This window comes from Triturus cristatus, chromosome 6, assembly GCF_964204655.1.
Source record: "Triturus cristatus chromosome 6, aTriCri1.1, whole genome shotgun sequence".
NCBI lineage: Eukaryota > Metazoa > Chordata > Amphibia > Caudata > Salamandridae > Triturus > Triturus cristatus.
Window position 1 is genome coordinate 1,146,320,086 of NC_140589.1, and position 23,110 is coordinate 1,146,343,195.

Below are 23,110 nucleotides of genomic sequence, written 5' to 3' on the forward strand. Positions count from 1 at the left end.
CGGGAGGGCATTTAAAAACAGATGATCCAAATTTTTACGAGGTGTCTGGGGAACCTACTGCCTGTGGGGGTAGCAGACCACCCCATCTGCACCACCATGGGTCCATAAACACTGTATTGCTCCTTTAGGATGAAGGCATCGCTCAATACCAGGATGGGCCAGCCCTACCTCTTTATTTTTTTAAATATATTTTTCACCCGGATATCTAGTGGGATTTCCCCCAATTTATCCCCCAGGCAGAGCAGAAAATCTATATTGACTCTTTTGGGTGTGGGGCATGGCCTGATACCAGAATTGGCAAACAACACCCCTTTGTGGCCCATCCTTCTCTGGGGGCTGTCTGAGATAAACATCCCAATCTGCCACCAGGAAATGCAGAAAGACTGCATTGTTGCATTTGGAGTGGGACCATGGCCTGATGCCGGGGCCGGCCATCACGACCGTTCCTCTTTTTTATGAGCTATTTCCCTTGTGTCTAGTGGGTTCTCTTCCTCCAGGGGTAGATAGATTGGTAGTAAAATGCCCCATTGTGTCCCCACAGGACAAAAATACTGTATTATGCCTTTGGGAGTAGAGGCAGTGCTCAATTCCAGGATGGGCCTCTGCCTCAGCTTTTTTGGGACCTATTATTCCCTGGTGTCTATTAGCTTTTTTCCCCTGGGTGGCAGATTGAGGTAAACACAACCTGTTTGTACCCCAGGCGTATCAGGAAGACTGTTGTGCCCAAGGGGGACACTTACCCATGCCCAGAGGTCCCTTCCCTAAATGAACTTCCTAGTGTCCAGTAGGTCTCCAAGCAGAGATCCACTTGGGAGAGGTACATTTGAAAATGAACCTGCGGCAGCTATCCTGCACAGATTTATGCTCAAGGGGCAAAGTTATACTCCTCTAGCACCAATCAAAGTTGTCTTCTTTTGCTTTTGTTTACTGTGACATCAAGATCTTATCACTAAACACAAAAGGTCACAGTCACTCAGTGATGCACACAATAACTTCATGGTGCAATAGTATGAGGGAGAGTAAAGGTAGATAAGGTGTTCGGACAAAAATGTGAGCTGTAAATATCGGGAGACAGAAATATTGGAAATAAAATATCATGACACTAAAATATGACAATGCAAGAATATTGAAAAGCATATCATATATATTTAGGTAAGTAATATAGTACTTAAGAATAAAGGGCACATGCCTCAAAGTACCAATTTGCGATTACCAAATAGCTATTTTTAAGGAATTGCTATTTTGTAATCACAAATGCCTATGCATGTAGGAATCCCAAATAATTTTGTGATTCCTTAACATTCCCTAATAACGATTTGCAAATTGCGCATCGCTATTTGGTATTGTGACTCCATTCATTCCTATGGGCCTACAGACCAATAGGAATGAATGGTATTCCTTTCGCAATTTACGATTATCAAATTGGTGATCGCAAAGTGCGAATGCAAAGGCAAGGGTGCCCGGGGACCTAAGGCCCCCCTGAAGCACCCTCTAAAAAAAGGTAAGTGTGCACATGTGAGGCACACACATGCCCTAGGGACATGTGTGCACTACATGGCACTTTGAAAAATGCATTTTTGCGCATTTTTCAAAGTATGCACAAATTACCACCAACTTGAAGCTGATGTTAATTAGCATTTCCTAAATGCAAAGTTGCATTTAGGAAAAGCTACATGCATCGGCATTAGGGAATCTCAAATTGCGATTTCCTAAATGCATTCACAATTTAGGCAATAGCAAAAAATTGCAATTACCTACATTGCTAATGGAAAAAGGCACATGGATCAGAAACGGCCTTTTTCCATTCACAAACGAGACAATCCTGCCAATTAGCCTGTTTGCAACCGGAAAAAAGCTTGATGCATGTGCCCCATAGTTTTTAATTTTATTTACAGTAATAGAGGTGTAAAATATATTGTTTCTTTAAATTATTTTATGGTGTGTTTGTTTCTATATTAATGTTATGTTACTATTGTTTGTATAATTTTTATTAAATGTTTTCAATATAGTTTTTAATTTTAATCAAATTAGATTTTGTTTCTTAATTGCTAATAGTAATTTATAGTATTGTAATGTGTTGTTGGAATTGTAGGGGGATAGAGTGGGAAGTTAAGTGATAATTAATTATTAATTAATTGCACATTTTTAATCAAGGACGTGATTGATATTAAATATGTAAATATGATTTATTTTAGTGATATTCAATGTGCCAAAGTCCAACACTTTTCCTTCTGTGGCACCGTTTGGAGTGGGAATAGTACATTAATAGTTCCGCTTCTAAAAAACCCAGGGGCAGACGTGAAGAACCTAAAACATTTTAGGCCGATCTCCCAACTCCCATTCCTGGCTAAAGTGCTGGAACAGCATGTGTTGAAATCCCTGTCACACCACATAGAAGCAAACCACCTCTTGCAAAACAACCAGGCAGGGTTCAGAGCTCATCACAGCACGGAAATGGTAATGCTGTCAGTGCTGGATGAACTCAGCTTAAGGGCCGACAAGAAAAAGCCATGTGCCCTGGTTTTGCTAGACCTATCCGCGGCATTTGATACGGTCAACCATGACCAACCTCTGTCGTGGATTTCGGAGCTAGGCCTCCATGACACGGCCCTTATGTGGCTCACATCTTTCCTCAAGGATCGATCCCAGAGAGTGCAGCTGACCGACCATGTGTCCGACTCTGGCAAACTCTTGTGCGGGGTACCACAGGGTTTGGCGTTGTCACATCTCCTATTCAATGCCTACCTCCAGCCCCTGATAGCTGCACTGAATCTCATGGAGTGTTAGATCTATAACTACGCCAACGACACTCAAATTATCATTCAGATAGACGGCTCCCCGGCAGCCCACACAACAATGCAAAACATTTTAAAATTTACTGTCAACTGGATGAAGGCCAATTCCCTCAAAATTAACCCTGATAAGACCAAGGTACTGGCCATTACCACAGACGCCAACACCTGGAGCGACCTTTTTTGGCCACAAGAACTGGGCACAAATCCCAAACCGGCCCTGGCTATAAAAAGCTTGGGCATCAAAATTGATGCCAAGCTCTCTATGACCCAGCAGGTGTCGGCAGTAGTAGGAACATGTGTCGGCCTGCTGAGACAGCTACGAAAACTCGCCCCCTTCTCACTTTTGCCACACTTAGAATGGCTGTATCGGCCATGATACTGTCACGACTAGACTATGGGAACTCCCTGTACATTGGCCTCCCAGGGAATCTGCTGGCCAGACTACAGGTCATCATGAATGATGCCGCAAGATTAATCTTTAGAGTGCTTAGGAGGGCCCACACCTACCCCCTCCTATGTCAGCTGCAATGGCTTCCGGTCAGGAAGAGAACCAAGTTTAAGGGCCTTTGCATCGCTCACAAAGCCATCTATGGCCAAGCCCCAACGTACATCAAAGATCGTTTAGTCAAATATACTCCTACCAGGGTGCTACGGTCCTCAGAGGCCGGCTTGCTGGCCTGCCCCTGCTTTAGTTTGACTTCTAAAGGAGGCAGAGCCTTTTCAACCTCCATTCCTCTACTCTGGAACAAGCTGTCGGAGAATGCGCGCAAGGAACATGCCCTTCTCCCCTTCAGGAAGAAGTTAAAAACAGTCCTTATTGGGGAAGCCTGGGGCACAACCTAATTAATAAACATTTCCTCACGTGCTAGGGTCTGGCTCCCTCTCACAGCGCTTAGAGACCTGACGGTGATAATGCGCTCTACAAGTGCAAATTATAATTACAATGTAACCCATCCAAAGTCCAACTATTTTCCTACTGTTGTGTTTGGAGTAGGAATAGTAAATTGAACCCCTCTGAAGTCCAAAACTTGCCCTGCTGTTGTGCTGTTTGGTGTGGGAATAGTAAATGTAATCTCTCTGAAGTCTAACACTTTTCCTAATGTAGTGTTGTTTGGATTGAGAATAGTTTAATCTATCCCTACAAAGTCTAACACTTTGACTACTGTTGCACTGTTTGAAGTAGGCCTGGGCTAAATTTCCGTTCCGCTCGCGGAAATTGCGATAATTTGACATTTTCGCGTTCCACGGAGAGCGCGAAAATGTCAAAATTTCCGCATTCCGCAGCTTAGCGATAATTTGTTTCTTGCTCTCGCTGTAAAATAATACATTCTCGCGCGCGCGCGATCACCTTACCTGAATCCCCGCGTTCGCCGACAAGTTTTCCCGATCCGGTCGCGTTCTCCACGAGATGTTGGATTGTTGGTAGCCATTTGCGCTGTCTCGCGACAGTTCGCGCCCGCAGTAATGTCATTGGTCGCGCAATCACGTCTTTCTTCTCGCGATCATGCACCGCGAGAAGAGTGAAAACAAGATGGCCGCGCCCGCGAGCAACCGCATGGGTAGTTGGCGAGCCGCGACCACGCAGAAAATACCGCGAACGGGCGGGAAAAAAACTTCAGCATCTTCGCGATATTTCCGCGTGTTTGCGGAGATTTTTAACATTTTCGCGATAATTTGCGAAAGTCACTTTCGCAAATTCCTCCCACCCCTAGTTTGAAGTAGGAATAGGAAATGTAACCTCTTCAAAGTCCTACACTATCCCTACTATTTCATAAACTGTGGGAATCGTATATATCTAATATTTCCAGACTTCAATACTTTGCCTAATATTGGTTACATATATTTGTTATAATTATCTGTCTATTTTCTAAATGTTATAATCTGTTTGATATGTTTAATATTTTTACATTTTTTATAATATTTTTGTGGTTTTTGGTTTTTAATTTTTTAATATTTACTTTTTTGGGCAATTTATTAAATATTTTGTAATTGATTTGTTATGAATTTGTTAATATTGTTATTCAAATTTATACATATATTTAGACATGTTGCTAGATATGTAGATCAACATCTATTTATGTATCTATACCTATATATATATCTATAAATATATATACATGAAATATTTATATGTACAGATACATATAGGTCTATATGTATAGATCTATATATATATGTGCGTGTATATATTACCTACTGGCGGTCGCCAGTAGGTAGTTATAGTTAGGACCTATTATCCATAGGAAATCCGCAACATTCTATTTGGAATAACTTTGGCGCCGGTTGACGAATCTCCGCTTAATTTTTAAAACTGGTGGGGCGCTCCGGTCCGCTCCTATCCTGAAAGTCTTGGGGTGATTCGTCAAGCGGGGGCCGAGAAAAAAGGAGGGTCCCAAAACGTGTTTTCCCCATGCAATTTTCCATAGGAACCTTTAATCGCAGCTACAGACCGAACTGCTGAACGGAATTACACCAAATTTGGCAAAAAGGTAGCCCTTCGTTCAGAGTCGTGCCTTTTGGTTAAATTGTGTAAATACGTTCAGTAGTTCCTGAGAAAATCAAAAGTAAAATCACATATATATCTGGGCGGAGCCTAACCACACATCTCATCGTGAGATCTGATTGGCTGTTAGCACTTCATCCAAGAAGTGTTGGCAGCCATCTTGGGACCAATATACATGATAGCACCTCATTAAAAATCATTGCAGTTAATAGAAGGTTTTAAGACTTTAGTTACATTATAAATCATTTGTTGACGGTACCATACTCATTTTAGGAATTGTGGTGTGCTCTAATGTGATTTTACCATGTGAAAAAGCCTTCTGCTGGGATATCATGAATCATGTTTGAGAGAAAACAATTTTCTCATGTTTTTCCCACAGAGGTTTGGAAGGTGATCTATAAGCTAAACTGAGAGCATATTTTCTGTAAATTCACATTATCTTTCTCAGTCATGTGAGAATGAAGTCTGTCATTCTCAGTAAATCATATACATCCAACAAGGGCAGAGACTGTCAATTGATTCCCTTGTGTTTGACTGCAGCTTCCCAGAGTGTTCTAAAGAACAACTAGAGCGCTAACAGTCCTACTTATGACAAACGTATTGCACACCTGAAGCCATCTTGATTGGAATAAAGTGGTAACTCTTAAAACATTTAATTTAAAAAGGAACAAAATGAGGGGGTTCATTTTGCCATAGAAAGTATGATTAGTGCTGAAGAAAGAAAAATTAGGACACATTTTGAGTGACTTCTCAAATCCTCTTCTATTTCATTAAAAAATCTGACATGCAGACTGAAACATGCACTTTCAATACCAGCAGCAGACTTCCCTGGTGAGCAGTAGCTTTACTACAGTGATCTAATGAGCAACTAGAGTGCTAGCGTTCTGAATTTATGGCAAATGTGTGACACATCTGAATGCCTTCTTGATGGAATCAAAGTAAAAAACTGAAAGTATTTCCTACTGAGGAGACTGTAGTAAATGAGGAAATTAGGAAACTTCATAAGAAAATGGGTCTCCCAAGATGGCCACCAGAGATAAAAGAGCCCAAATGTAGCCCAAATATCACCCAGATGTAGCCCAAGTATAGCCCAATGACAGAATGTCCCAGAGTGTTCTTAAGAACAACTAGAGCGCTTACTGTCTTACTTATGACAAAAGTATGGCACACCTGAAGCCATCTTGATTGGAATAAACTGGTAAAACTTAAAACATTTAATTTAAAAAGGAACACAATGAGGGGGTTCATTTTGCCATAGAAATTATGATTAGTGCTGGAGAAAGAAAAATTAGGCCACATTTTGAGTGACTTCTCAAATCCACTTCTATTTCATTAAAAAATTCTGACATGCAGACTGAAACATGCAATTTTAATACCAGCAGCAGACTTCCGTGGTGAGCAGTAGCATTACTACAGTGATCTAATGAGCAACTAGAGTGCTAATATTCAGAATTTATGGCAAATGTGTGACATATCTGAAGACCTTCTTGATGGAATCAAAGTAAAAAACTGAAAACATTTCCTACTGAGGAGACTGCAGTAAATGAGGAAATTAGGAAACTTCATAACAAATAAATCTCCCAAGATGGCCACCAGAGACAAAAGAGCCCAAAATGCAGCACAAATATCACCAAGATATAGCCCACATGGAGCCCAATGACAGAAGAGTGCAAAACACTTTTTATTTTGTGTGTTTTTGCAGTTTTATATAGTGCAGATTTGTCAGGTATTGGAGTGCTTTACATGAGCATTGGTTACATCACACAAGAACAAATTCATTTTGGTTGTAAACATGAGGAGATTAAGTGATTTGACCAGAATCACAGAATGTCGAGCTGAAGCAGAAACTCCAACCTGGTTCCCTAGTTGCAAAGTCTGCAGCTCTGGAAGTAACACCACATCCTCTCCCGTATGTGCAACATTTAATCAAGTGGTCAACTGGATAAAAAACATAAAGATAACAAATAATTTAAAAGTGCTTTGTCGTATTTGAAAACTCAGAAAATATATCCTCATTTTAGTTTTTTAGAGCACTAACCATAATTTTGATGCAAATAAGACCCTCTCATATATGTAATTTCAAAAGGAAATGCTCTAGGTATTACAGTTTTGATTACATCAAGATGACGTCAGGCGTTCCACACTTTTGTAATAAATATAGAATGTTAGCAATCTAGTTGTTCATTAGTATACTGTTGAGAGGCAGAGGCCAGGGGCACGGACTCTGAAAATTGAAGGCAGGTAGGAGGGTGCAGAGGCACAATTTGACCACACTGGGCAGGCAAGAATGGCAGTGCAGCACAACAGACTATGGAGGGCAGTGGAAAGAGGGGCAGGGGCAACAAACCAACAATACAGGACTGGCAAGAGAGGCTGTGGCAATATAATAGACCATTGTGGGCAGAAGGAATAGGCAGTGGTAGTACAACCATACATGCCAACAGACCTGAGTCAGCCAGGAAACGTCCAATGTTTTTAAGCTCAAATGGGCTTTATTTGATCTGTCTCCTGTCTACAATCTCCTCTTTTTCAATGTAACTCAAAGGGGAAAATCAATACCCCAGTTTTTTTTCAAAATCTCCCACTTACCAAGTTCAAAATGTTCGCCGGTATGGTACATTGGATCATGGAAGGCAGGAGGAATTGGGGTAGGGACATGGACACGGATAACAGAGGACAGGAGGGACTTGGAGAGGTGCACCAAACGACCCTACAGGGCAGGCATCCGTGTTTGCTGAAGCACAATATACCACACAGGGCATGCGGGACGGGAGTGCAGCACAACAGTCTGTAGAAAGCAATAGGGAGGGGACAGGACCATGCACATGGACAACAGAGAACAGAGGGGAAAGAGGCAATGGTAGCTAGCTGACCATAATGGACAGACAGGAGAGAAAGCTGCAGCATAACAGACCATAAAGGGCAGGAGGGACGGATCAGGGGCATTACAATGGAACAGACAAGCCAGGAGGGAGGGAATAGGGGTCTGCACATGGAAACAGAGGGCTGGGGGCAAGGGGGCAGGGCAGGAGCAACAAGATGACCATGGAGGTCAGGCAGGATGGGCACTAGAAGCAAGACACACCATGGAGAGCAACACTGAGACTATGATGGCATACACACAGACCATGGAGAGAAGGTGGGAGGGGGTGAGGGGCAGCTAGCTGACCACACAGGGAAGGTGGGAGGGGCTGTGGCAGCACAGAAGACCATGCATGGCAAGCGGGAGGGTTAGTGGCAGCACAATGGCTTTGATGGGCAAGAAGGAGGATGCAGGGGCATGCACAAAGGACCATGGAGGATAGAAGGGAGGGTCAGGACCTGGGCACAGACAAGAGAGTTCAGGGGAAGGGGCCTCACAACAGACCACGCGGGGCACGCAGGAGGAGCAGTTGCAGCACAAGAGACCAGGGAGGGCAGAAGGGTGTGGCAGTAAAATGGACCATGGAGGACAGGAGGAAGGGGATAGGGGCATGGAATGTGGACAGGCAGGGTGGATGTGGCAGAGACAGGTTACACTCATCTGACAATGCTAGGCAAGTGGGAGGGGACTGGCAGCTCAACAGAGCACTCAGAGCAGATAGGAGTGGCAGGTCCATGGAACATGGTGGGCAAGAAGGATGGAGCAGGGGCATGCACAAAGACATCGGAGGGCAGGGGGAAGGAGAATAGGGGCAGCAAGCTAAGCACAGAGGCTAAGCAGGAGGTCAATGATGGGGCATAGAATTGGGCAATGGAGGGCAGGAAAAGTGGACTGGTACATCATGCTAAATGGAGGGCATTGGCAGCACATCAGACCATGCATGGCAGGAGGGAGGAGGCTAGTCCATGGATTCAGACAACAGGGGATAGGGAGGAGGTGGATGGGGCAGCAAGCTAACTGTTCAGAGAAGGCGGGTATTTGGAACGTTATTGTTTTTAAAATGTGTGTCTGTGCGAACTACTTAAAATATGAACAAGTATGCAGCATAATCTCACTTTTATTCAGGAAGAAGAGGACGTTTGTGATTGTGACTCTGGGCTCACTTGGCAGAAACACCCCCTGACATTCCACCCCCATCGCAAAATGTAATGCCCGTGAAAAGGGTAGGTGAACGCAGTGTTATATAGAATATAGTCCTGAGAACACGATTGAAAATGAAAACTAGATATAGTGTATGGTATAAACTATGCACCAAAAAGTGTGATATAAGATGAACCGGGGCATGAAATATAATATGCAATACATTGTGCGCAATGACAGATTCATTGGAGAGTGAGAGATTCTACAGGCACTAGCGCGTGCTATGTGATATGCACCTTGGAGTGTAATATGCACACGGCAATGTTGTGTAACCTAACTAGTCTCTAAAGTTGTAATATAAAATATGTGCTGGGGAGTGTAACGTTGCATATGCACTGTGACAAAGATATGGATCCCAGATCGTAATATGTATGGCATAGCACTGTGCGTTATAACATAGGCATCGAGGAAGGCACATTAGATGGGGCAATATAACCCGTGCGAAGGCAAGTGTGGCATGACATATTCACGGGGTGGTGTTACAGTGCACATGGGCTAGAGAGTGTCATAGCATACCCACTAGCTGGTGGAATACAACACAGAGGTGTGTGGCACTCGGCGGGCACTGGTTGTTGTAACACAGCATGGGGCTCAGCCAGGAGCGCGCTGTGACTCTCAAGTGAGGTTCGTCTCCTTTCCAGAGAGTAAAATAAAAAGTATTACACATCCGGTGGTGGATGTGTGTTTTATTAACCGTGAGGGGGGTTTCTTGCATAGTTTTTGTCGAATTTTTGTTGAATCCCCTTTGAATGGCTTGATGTGCGTGTGTATTAAATGTGCCCGTCAATAGCTACCCATGTTTGTATAAATAAACAACAAGGGTGCCTACTTGGAGAGTATCCACCGGCGGGGGTGGCGGGATTAGGCACGGTAGGGCGTCAGACATGTCAGAGCTTCACTAGCGGTGTAAATACATTCCACGTGGATTCATTGTATGCATAGTCGCCTTTTAATGAATATCACGCAAATCGTCATGGTGATAGGTATGTACGGTTTGTCCAGCATGTCCTAGGTGTTTCTATAAATATCTAAAATTAAAAAAAGAAACAAAGGCCGGCCCCAGGGGATGGGGTCCCCGGGGCCATAAGTGGCCTGAGGAGGGGGGCAACGCAGCCCCCCTCCTAAAGATTTTTTTTTTTAAAAAGGCCATGCCCCGGTTAAGGCCTTGGGACGGGGGCAACGCGGTCCACTTCCAATTTTTTTTTTTCTAAAAAAAAAATTAGGGGGCAGGCCCTGGGGGATGGGATCCCCAGGGCCAATAAATTAGAAAAAGAAGGGGGGCCACACAGCCCCCTCCTTGCAGCACTCTGCAAACACGCCCCCTGGCGATTTGTAAATTGGGAAATTAATTCCCCTTCAATACTGAGGATCCCTGAGGGCCAACTAGCCCAACAGATATCTCCAGAATGCGCCAGGGAGCTGTGTTGCAGACAGGTGTTCTGAGGCCATGCCCCTTTTTACACCTCTCTGCTACGCAGCTCTATGGCGCTTACTGGAGGTACCTAGTGGGCTAGTTTGACCCTAGGGACCCTTAGGATTCAAGGGGACTTAATCTCTCAACTTAGAATGGCCACAGGGCGCGTTTACACAGTGGTGAAGGGAGGGGACGGGCCCAGTGGCACGTTTTAAGTTGGGGAAATAATTCACCTTCAATCCTGAGGGACCCTGGGGGCCAACTAGCCCACCAGGTGCTTCCAGTAAGCGCCACTGCTCTGCGTTGCAGAGAGGTGGTCTAGGCCGTGCCCCTATTTTACATCTCTCTGCAACGCAGCTCTGTGGTGTTTACTGGAGGTACCTAGTGGGCTAGTTGGACCTTAGGGACCCTCAGGATTCAAGGGGACTTAATCTCCCAACTTAAAACGGCCACAGGGCGTTTACACAGTGGGGAATGGAGGGGACGGGGCCTGAGGTGACGTGTACAAATACGCCCTGTGGCGCATTTTAAGAGGTAGTTTTAATCCCCCTGCCCTATTATATACTAGGGGCTTACAGAGGTGGTCATGCTAATCACAGGGGGACCCCTACGCATAGTGTTCCTTAGTGTATGTAGGTGTTTTCACTGTATTCTAAGTGTCTTTTAACTGGCTCTAGGACTAGTTAGTCAGACTCAGTTACCAACAGTATCCGTCTGAAAAAGTTGAGGGTACAGGATGATTTTGCAACAAGGCTTCTTTCTGCTCTTCTGTTTGTTCTTTCTACACGTTATCCTTCTTCCTGCACTTAGTGGAATTCTGTTGCTTCTTTCTTTTCTTTCTGTGCGTTTTTTCTTCTTTCTTCACATGTCCTATCTCTGTAGGCTTAGTTAGGAATTAGCATTTAAAAAACCTTAGAAATTCACTGAAAAAAACATAGGTTTCAGGGGCGTTATAGTTAGCTGGACTTTTCACTCGTACAAAACCATTGAAATTCCCACGTTACAGTTAGTTCGGCTAACTATAACACGTGCGCGGGGGCGCTAGGTGGCGCCAGACCAAGATGGCCGCACCGCTGTGAGGCTCTGACAGCCTGGCCCGGTTATCCGGCAATTATCAGCGGATCCGCACGTTCCCCATGCGATATATCGATCTGTGTAGGTGGTGACAGACGACGGCCACCCTCGAGGCGAATTTCAGCCGGATTGTGGGTGCGACGGAGGCGCTGTGACCTCGGATGTTCGGCACGGAGGCGGACTGCCAGGTGTCCTGACGCTCTACGCCGGGCGCTGCTGCTGGGAGAGGCCGGTGCGGCCACGAGGGGTGAGGCCGAGGTCCGAGTGTGGTGCGAATGCCAGCGGAGAGCAGAGCTGCTCTGATCCTCGCCTGCTGGGGCTTCAACGACGTGCTGGCGAGCCTCGAGGACCCACGGTGAAGTGCACAGGGCTGGGGGCGCAACTTCACGATCTGCACCCCTGCCCCGGCGGACATCGCGACGTGAGATAGCCACGCCTCCCTAGCTAACGGGGGATCGGCAGGTGCGGAGCGGTGACTGCTAGTGGGGCACTGCGGGGATTTCGGACGAACGCCTCCGCTCCTGGTGATGAACATCGGGAGTCACTATACGTACCTCCTGTGCTCCTGGCGACACGGTCGGCGGATGGACATATATGCTGTGGTGCTTACATGTGGATCGTGGAGCCTGCCTGCTCGGTGAGTGCCCACTGACGCCCCTTGCTACTCGGGGGACCATAAGCTTATGGAGGTGCGCTTGGGGGCGCTTGGGGGGCCTTGGAGCACTTGACTGCGTGCCCTTTGTGCTGCTTGAGCGGCCCTTGCCTCTTGGGGACACTGGCGACGTTGCTGAGAGGGCGTGGCTGAGCTGTGTGGCTCCCCTGTGGCCCCGGAGTGCTCTCTGCCTGGCCCTCCATTCGCTGGCTGGCGGCCGTCGTGGTCTTGGCGGATGGGCTCTGAGGCGCGGTTGGAGCTGCTGTGCCTCCGACAGGCGTGCGGCGGATCGCGCAGCTGGCGTGGTTGAGATTGTGGAGGCTGCGCCGGGGTACTGCCCCGGTTCCCCCCCCCGGGCGGGCGCTGCGGGCTCTTCTTTATCCTGCGCTGTGTGAGAGAGGACGCCGCCGGGGTGCTGATCATATCCGCGAATGTTGTGAGCCTGCATTTGCCGCTACTTGACGCTACACCTGAGGGACTAGTACAATTGTCACAGGGCACCCCTGTCGTGAAGGAGGCATGCACGGCCCACGTCTAGCCTGCGGAGATGGGGAAATCAGATGGTAGGCAGCAGAGATTGCACTTTGAGGCCAAGAAGGCGGGCGCTCGCTCGGTGGTGGAGGAACCCCCGGGCTGGAGAGGGAGGCGCCGCCCGGCCCGGTGGCGAGCCCGGATAATGAGGTAAAAGAGATGTTGCAAGCGCTACAGCAGAGTATGAATGGATTGTCGGGGAAAATGGACTCGATGAATAACAGGCTCGACTTCCTGGTACTAAAGGTGGACAAACATGACGAACAATTGAAGGAAGTGGAGCAGCGCATTTCCGATAACGAAGATCGTACAAGCACCATGGATAACCAATTGACGCAGATGGACCGCCTCCTGAAGGTGATAGCGGCAAAGAACGAGGATTTGGAGGCCCGCAGCCGCCGGAACAACATACGCCTTACTGGGATTCCGGAAAGTGCCAACACTGGGCGGATGGAGGAATATGTTGAGAGATTCCTCCTGACGACATTTGGGGCTGAAGTATTCTCACCGCATTTAATTGTGGAGCGGGCCCATAGATCGCTTGGTCCTCGACCGCCGCCGGGTGGTCCGCCTCGGCCCATAGTAGCGCGTATACTTAACTATAGAGACCGCGATGTGGCCTTGAGAAAGGCAAGAGAGCAGCAACATTTGCAGTTTGAGGGTACGCCGTTCTCCATATTCCCGGACTTCACACTTGCTGTGCAGGAGGCGCGACGTAAATTTGTGGCTGTTAAACAAAAACTGCGGACAGCCGGCATTGACTACGCTCTTCTATATCCGGCGAAATTGCGCCTCAGACATCAGGGTCGCACGGTGCTGTGCGCGACCCCTCAACAGGCGGAGGACTTTCTCAAGACTCTGCACCGCCGGTCACCTAGCCATGCGGTGGCTGACGGGTGTTCGCGGCCCCCTTCGCCGGCACTGGCGGCGGGAGGGGGGGGGGAGTGAGCCCTCATGGGACGTGCATTGGCGTGGCCTGTGCCGCTGAACTGTCTGGGACAAGAAGGTTGGAGGTGAGAGGGTGCTACGGGGGTGGAATGGTGAACTTTATGATGTCTAACTATGGTCTACCACCGCTACAGTGGCGCAGATGGGAGGGGTAGTAGAGTGTAAACATACTAGTTACTGGCTTGAGATGTTGCCAGGGATTTTGCCCACTTGTGCACTAGAAGAGAAAGGGAACACGTGCGAATTTTCTTTCTTTGGGATACGGCCAGGCCCCCTCCCTATTAGGTTCCCTCTCCATGCTCCTGCCCTATGGGTTGGTAGTAGACCATCAAGGAGGAGAGGGATAGGGGAGGGTAATCTGGGTCCACAGGCGCCCCCATCATGGGCAGTCCCCTACAGGGAAGTGATATTTTTGTAATCCCGTTGACCCGCTTGTTGAGGTCGCTAGTGGGAGGGGGCGGGGAGGGAAGTATGGATCCCGGCACGATTGGGGTGCTGTGGTGGGAGGTGGGGGGTGTAATGTGGGATGTGTTTGGCTTGTTGGGGAGAGGGAGGGAGGGAGGGAGATGGTTGACACCGCCCAGATACATGCATGTGGTGGGGTCCACAAAGCTCATGGCACAAATGCATATGGAGTGGGGAAATCACATGGGAGTCGGCCGCGAGGCTGTCATTCATCGGGCATTCCAGGTACAATGCGCACGCACGCCCAGCTCTAACTAAATTGAAATTGTTGACCTGGAATGTGAGAGGATTAGGGGATCCCCGCAAACGGTGTCAGATCCTCGCATACCTTGATAGGCATCATATCAATATAGCGCTCCTCCAGGAAACACACATAGCTCCGGAGGTTAACCCAACGTTTGGGACTAAATGGGCCACGGAACGAGTGTTCTCGTCCTATTCCACGTATGCTAGTGGCACGGTGATCCTTATAAAGCGGGGTACTCCGTTTATATGTGCTGGACATAAGAGGGGTCGGGATGGGCGTAGTTGTATGTTGTGGGGCACGTTGGGCACGCAGTCGGTTGTGCTTGTAAATTGCTATGGCCCTAACGTTGATGACCCTGATTTTTTACACTCACTCTGGGGACAGATTGCGGAGGTGGGAGCCACACATGTTTTATGGGCGGGGGATTTTAATATGGTCAGTGACCCCCAGAGAGACAGATCGGGGGTTCTTCCGCATCATTACACCTGTAGTCAGGCGATGCTGGCCGGGCTCCTCGCCCATGAGGGGCTCACTGACCTCTGGAGATATACTCACCCGGCTGTTAGGGAGGGTACGTATTACTCGTCGGTACACGCGGCCTGGTCGAGGCTGGATTACTGGCTGGGTTCCAGGGGGTTGTGTCACTGGGTTTGTGCGGTGGAACACCTCACACGCACGTTTTCGGACCATTCGCCTGTGTGCCTCACGTTGGAGATACCGAGCCTTGTTGCCACTCCTAGACACTGGCGGTTGGTTCCTGAGGCTCTCCTTGACGAAGTGTTTAAAACTGAACTGGAGGAAGAGATAGTTGACTTTATTGCACGCAACAGGGGGACGGTGGCGCACGTGGGCACGCTGTGGGAGGCCATAAAGGTCACCATCCGTGGCACCTGTATCGCAAAGAGCTTCGGAGTCTTGCGGGACTTGCAACGCCGCCTTCGCATGCTTGAGGAACAACTTAAGGTTCTGGAGACTGACCTTTGGCGTTGTGACTCGGGTGAGGGGAGGGTTAAGCTCCGGGATACCATTACCGATTATACTTCCAGGGCTGACAGGGAGGCTAGGTTCCGAGGGAAATATGCGACCGCGCAACGATATGGGGAGGGAGGCAGGCCGGGGCGTGCTCTGGCTCACGACATCAGGAGACCGCGTTACACGAATTACGTACTTGAAATTGAGGATGCTCAGGGGGGTAGACATAGGGATGACTTAGAGATCTTGAATACCTTTACCACCTTCTACGAATCCCTATACTCGTCCAAAGGGGTTAATACCAGTGACTTTGCTGCATTCTTTGGGGACACCTTGGGGTATCTAAGCGAGCGTCAGAGGGAGTTCCTAGCTACCTCGTTTACGCTAGAGGAGATTCGGGACGCCATTGCTCAGCTGCCGGCGGGGAGGGCGCCCGGACCCGATGGCCTACCGGCTGACTTCTATAAAGTATATGGGGAACCTCTGGCGCCTGTGCTGCTAGAGGTCTACGCTGAGGCACTGGAGGGGCAGGAACTGCCCGCCACGATGCGGGAGGCCCTTATTATCTCCCTGTTAAAGCCCGGTAAGCCCCCTGATAGGTGCGATTCTAATAGGCCCCTGTCGCTCATCAATGTGGATATCAAAATCTTAACTAAAATGATAGCGAATAGATTAAATCTCCTCATGGAGAAGCTGGTTTTGCCAGACCAGGCGGGGTTCATCCCTGGGAGGGCGACATCCCACAATCAACGCACTCTCTTCTCTATCATGCATCAGGTAGCGCCGCACCTCCCGTTGGCCGCCATATTCTTGGACGCCACAAAGGCGTTCGACTCGATTGAGTGGGATTATCTTCATGCGGTCTTACGCAATATGGGGTTCCTGGTGGGTTTCTCGGCACTGATTCGGCTGCTATATACCGAGCCGGTAGCTAGGGTGATGGTGAATGGCCACACCTCTGCTGCCATCGCGCTCTCCCGGGGCACCAGGCAGGGCTGCCCGCTGTCGCCTCTGCTATTCGCGTTGGCGGTCGAACCATTGGCAGCACGGGTGCGACAGTATCACCGGGACAAGGCGCTTATCTGCCCTATGCGGCCCATCCTTATTTCGCTCTACGCGGATGACATGACTCTCTATGTGAAGGATCCGGAGACAAATTTAAATCCGCTGCTGCGGGAGTTTGTGCGCTTTGGGGGGCTTTTGGGTATCCATATCAACTGGGCTAAATCCCAGATATTCCCCCTTACTGCGGCTGTCTCGCGCTTCCGGGCGGACTTCCCGTTAGAGTGGTGCGACTCCACCGTGAGGTATCTGGGGGTACAGGTATCTGCGGACCGGGAGGAACTTATGGGGGACAACTATGGGCGGACGATTGAAGTGCTGAAAGACACTATTACTCGTTGGATTGCACTGCCGCTGTCCCTTGCGGACAGAGTTTCCCTGATAAAAATGGTCATCCTACCGAATATGCTGTACTACTTCACGAACATCCCCTATCACCCGGGCAGGGTTTTCTTCGCCACCTTGCGCACTGAACTCTTGCGGCTGGTGTGGGGAGGGAAGCAGGCCCGTATCCGATGGGAGGCTCTGGCTCGTCCTTATGCGGCGGGGGGATTGGACCTACAAAATTTTGAACTGTATTATCAGTGTGCCCAGGCCCATTATGCGCATTATTGGACGAGAGGTCCGCGATACACAGCGCATGTTGCTACAGAGCATTGGCTAGCGGATCCCGTGCCGTTAGAGGGGGTTGTATGGTGGCACGAGTCTGGGCGGGACCGCAATCCCGATACTGTGGAATGTACAAGCCGTGCCTGGGAGTGGATCCTGAAACGAACAGGTATGCCTTTGTTGTACTCCCCGCTGCTCCAGCTCGTGTCACCCCCGCATACCGCTTTTGCAGGAGGGGATTTTCACCAAGTTGAGGTGCCACAGGGGGCTGAATGTTTGGGGAGACTTATATAAAGACGGCAGATTCATAACTTTGCAGCAGCTTTGTGCCGACCCTCCCCCCACCACCATTGAAACCTTCCTGTACATCTGGCTCCGGGCTGGGGTTCAGGCCGTCACGCCTGACTATCTGCTAGAGCCGGCCACGTCGCCCCAGCTGCATGCGGTGAAGCGGGCTACTACGGCCTCCCATCTGGTATCGACCCTATACCGATCAATAGATTCAGGATCGGAGTATGCGCAGTGTGCTGCTCGAGGCAAGTGGGAGGAGGAGCTGGGGCACCCGTTGACCGACCGTCACTGGTTATTTAGCTGTAGGCAGATGGAGCAGGTTTCGGCCAGTAGTAGGCTTCGAGTGACCCACTATAAATTCATTCAACGATATTACTACACCCCTGTGAAGCTGCACCGGTTCGGACTGCGGGGGGATACAAAGTGCGATCGGTGCGGGACCGAGGGAGCGGACATGCTGCATCTGGCGTGGGCTGCCCCTCTGTTCATACGTTCTGGGCCCTGGTATTTGATGCGGTGGGGAAGATGATTGCTGCCCCCTGCCGCTGTCCCCGCTAATGGGTATATTGGGCTGTACGGAGAACATGCCGGCTCCTCATAGGAAATTCGGCTCCTTTTGTCTTCTCCAGGGTGGCCTGCAGATGGGGGAGAGGACGTGCCCCTAAGTTCAAGAGCTGGCTGGAGGACCTGATGCGCTGGCAGGGTGAATTAACTCTGTATGCGGACCTCCTGCCGGCCGCTTCGCGACCCAGGGACATATGGGCCCCTCTGACGGGGTACCTACTTCAGTATCCTCAGACACATGTTAGTACTGATGACTCTCCTCCCTGAGATGGCGGTGCGTTGGGAGTATCTGGGGGGCGACGGGGGAGTGCGGGGACTCTGCTGTTGGGGCTCTTCTACCGGTGCTGGACGTGTGGGGCTCTGGGGCCTATTAATGATTTTGCAGAAGAGGACGGGAGGGACTGCGAGGGCGCCGGGAGGCATATCTGCGGAGGGGTGTGCCATGGGGCGACGACATCCAGGATGTTGAGCGGGGCCCTTTATGAGTGCGTTATGGTGAGGGTCAGGGGTCCGGGGGTATGTGCTAGCGGAGTCCCCTTCCTATTGCTGCCATGCTATTTCCCTTCTATTATTACTGTGATGCCATTGAGTGCGTTGAGCTGCCTCTCGTGTTGCCCAGGATTAACGTGACTATATGTTTTTCTTTCCACGCGGCCGGCCCTGGTGGGTTGTAGGCGGCATGCTGTGTTAATATCAACAAATGTGATGACTCCTGATTATCATACATTGCTGTCGGCCCTGACGGGGTTGTAGGCAAAAGATAGCTGTGTCAGACTAGGTGTCTTTTTTGTTTCAATAAAGGTTTTCAAAAACAAAAAACAACAACAACAAAAAAACTATAACACGCGCGCCCGCAATGCACTGCTGATGACGTCACATATTACATCACTCATGACATGGTCAGTGACATCACTCATGACATCACTGATGACATCTCAAATGACATAACTGATGACCAGATTATAACCTCTTGAATAACTAAATGAAAGGAGAACCACACCAGGTATATATATAAAATATATGTATTTATTTCTAAACACCCTCTACTAACCCCTTTATGAGTTTAGAGAGCAAGGTGCACAATAATACAGTTCTAAAACAGCAGTAAATAGTACAATATACAATGGGCCCCAGGGGGAGACCAAACCATATATTAAGAAAGTGGTATAAGAACCACGACTTGACTAGACACAGTGCCTAAAGCACGTAGAATCGCTGGGACCCCAAGGAACCACCCAAGGTAGTGACACAGGGGACCCAAGGGGGTCGTGTGCAGTGTGAGAACACAGCCGTGAGCTCCGTACAATCCTATATGAAAATCGCGGTTGGAGTTTTAGAGTTTAAGGACACTTAGGAGAGGACTTGGAGCAAACCCTTTCAGACTTAAAAGGTTCTAAGGCCAGCACACACTGAAGCACCTGAGTACTCATGTTAACTAACCCGGGGAAGCCGGGTGCATAGGTGTCAAATGGTGTCGGGAATCTTCGATGTCGTCAATGGAGAGTTGCTGGAAAGTGCTGCTGCCGTGGAAAGGAAAAGTCTCAGGTGTGATCTAAGCCTGGATCAAAGATGTGAAGAACCTGAAAGCAGAGGGGACAGAGTCTGGGTCACTTGCCAGTGACCAGGGGCACGGTAGACGAATGCCCACCGATGTCGGGTGTTTCAGGTGCGATGAGGTGAAGCTTGACTCCACTGCCACGGAGACCCGGAGGCGTCCATGATGACCACAGTCTGCAGGCGACCTGTCCAACAACGGATGTCGAGTGCTGGGGGGTCAGTGTCCGGATTTGAGACCAACAAGCCTTGGCAACGGCAACCCACACAGTGAGAGTAAAATGGCTTCAGTGTAGACCAGCAAGGTCCTGTGGACTCCCCAAGTGATGGAGAGTCAGGGCACATCTGGGGAAACCAGGTAAGTCCATTGAAAGTCAAAGTACCCTTCTTAGGGACCCACAAGTTGACAGCCAAGGGATCACGAAGGGACCTCAAGAGGAATCACTAAATACCAGCCCACGGGTCACTTGAGGAGTGTAGGCCAGTAATCTTCAGTGGAATCACTGCTCGGGTCTGGACTACAAGTATCCCAAAGCACAGCCTCAGGGATCACCAAGAAGCATATGCTGCTGCAAATGTGCACGGTGTCCAGGGGTTCGGGTTGCACGGTCCCCATAAGGGCTTTGGATCTCAGGGTTGCAGAGAGCACGGATCAGCTTTGGAGAAGCTTGGAAACTCACCTCCTGTGTTGCAAAGTCTTCGGAGTCCTTCAAGAGAGATGCGTCTTTGGTGCCTGCCTTGCAGGGGAGTAACTCCTTTACTCTAAGGGAGATTCTTCGGTCATCCAACGTTGTGGAGATAGTAGAAGTTCTGGGATTCTGTAGCAGAGTTTCATCCAGGTAAATCTAAAGTCCTGTAGTCAGGGGTTCCTACTTTATACCCAAGGAAGGAATGGGACAAACTCTGGGGACCCACCTATGGGAGGGTCAGGACAGAGGGGTGGCTACACCCATACCCTTTGTCCAGTTTCGCACCAGAGCAGGGGCTGGTAGCCCCTGCAACAGGTTTGAGCTGTACTATGCACAGGGACCACAAATGTGCCCCCAGTGCAGACATCAAAGCACTCTTGGAGTGCACCCACCCAGCCCCAATACACTAAAGCCTGTCTGGGAGGTGGTTACACCTCCCTGTGACAGGAAACCTATTTTCCAGGCCTCCCCTGCTGGAGTTTCATCCAGCAGCAGGAGGGCAGACTCGTGTCTGTGGCTGGCAGCATCCATTTTTTGATGCCAGGGTCTGTGAAGCTGGTACCGGGTGTACCGGTGAAGTCATGTTTCTCCCTCTAGTAGTGTGGAATCATACCTCCCCAGTTACTGGCAGGGAGATATGATTCCAAGGTGTTTGACACCAAACACAACATGTTTCCATGCAGCCATTCCAAAGTTAGCATTTACCTCGAGGTTATAATGCACTTAAGAGTATGTGGTTTGGCTGCATCACAAACAACCCTGGAATAAAGGTTCCAAAGGCTGCAGAGGGGCTCAGCTCATGCATGGGCACCCTCTCACATAAAACTCATCACCCTGCCTTCAGGATTGATAAGGCCTGCCATAAGGGTGACTGATAGGTTTATATGTGCAGTGATATGGATAGATATAGGGAACCTATATCTGAGTAAGGGATGCATACACCACCTTACACAGGCTGCTGAAGCAGAGCTGTTGTGTCATTTTAAATGGTCTCCCAGGGGTGGCATAATACATACTGCAGCCCCTGAGAGGTCTGTGGGGTACCTATGCCCTGGGTATATAGTATACCATATACTAGGTACTTATAAGGGTAACCCATAATCCAATCTGTGGTGTACCTAAAGTATATGCAATCAATTTAGAGAGGAAGCAGTTAGGATGGGGCCCTGCATAGCAGGGTCCCAGCCAGACTAAAGTCGAAAAACAGTGGAACATCAGCAAACAGTAGGGGTAACCATAAGAAGCAGAACCTACTCTCCTACATTAACTCCATTTTCAAACCCCTTGCTCTTACTATTGGCCCCTTTACAGTCAATTCACAATTTTTATTAATGTCAAATTGTGGGGAGAATTTGTTGGGATTGGATTTGTTAAGGAAGGCCCTATTGCAAACGATACAGGATTTGATTAAGTATGGTGTGGTTGAGGAGAAAGTGGCGAAGGTGTGTATTAGCCCTATCCTCCCGATTCTTAAATAGGCACCCTTGGATTCTTCTGATGACCAACCTGATGTTTACTGCTTTGTAATTGACCTTAGAGCGGTGAACAAAATAGTGGTTCCCCAGTACTCTGTGGTTCCAGATATTACCGTGATTTCTACAATGATTCCCTCTTCAGCAAAAAAAATGTCCATGATCGATTTAAAGAATGCTTTTTTCAGCATCCAGATAGTAGACATGTGTTTGGATTTTCAATAGCCGGCAGAAAGTTTAGATTCTGCCGTGCTCCACAAGGCTATACTGAAAGTCCTAGTGTCTATAGCCAATCTTTGAAAGCTCAATTGGACCTTTTGACACTTCCCCCGGTAATGTGCTGTTGGAGTGTGTTGACGACCTCCTTGTGGCTTTGGACACTGAAGATGGTTGTAAAGAGGCCACAGTTAAATTATTGTTACATTTGGCACACCAGGACAGAAGGTGTCACTTTCCAAATTTTAAATATTGTCGACAGAAGGTCACCTATTTAGGTCACCTACTGTCAAAGGAGGGTTGCAGACCAACACCTGAATGCATAGCTGCTATTACTAATATGCCTGTTCCTAAGATCCAAAGCGAGGTACGTGTGTTTATTGGGGTAACTTCGTATTGTTGGCACTGGATCCCTAATTACTCCTCACTAACAAAACCCTTTCTTTACCTGACCACGAAGGATGTGCATAAACCCTTGCCTTGGATACCTGCATGCCAGCAAGCTTTTGAGCAATTAAAGGTTGCACTTTGCTCTGCTCCTGTGCTTGGTTCTCCTGATTACCAGAAGCCTTTTGTGCTCTACGTACACGAGGCAGATGGTTGCGCACTTTCTGTCCTAACAAAGGGTTTCTGTGGTAAGCAGAGACCCTGCGTTTATTTCTCTGCTATTCTTGATAACGTCGCCAGAGCTCTCCCGAGCTGCCAGAGAGCTGCCACGGCAGTTTCTATCAGACAATCGTCAGGGCTCGTCCTTGAAACTGATCTCACAGTAATGGTACCCCATGCTGTGGACATGCTTTTGAACAAGACAAAGATGCAGCACCTTACTAGTGCACGTCTCACTGGATATGAGCTAACCTTGTTTGCTCCGCACATTGCCATCAAACGATGTGCCACTCTGAACCCAGCCATGATACTACCCCTGCCTTCGGAAGAAAAAGACAATGATCCCCATGATTGTTTATTTCGGACTGAGGAAGAAACGAAAG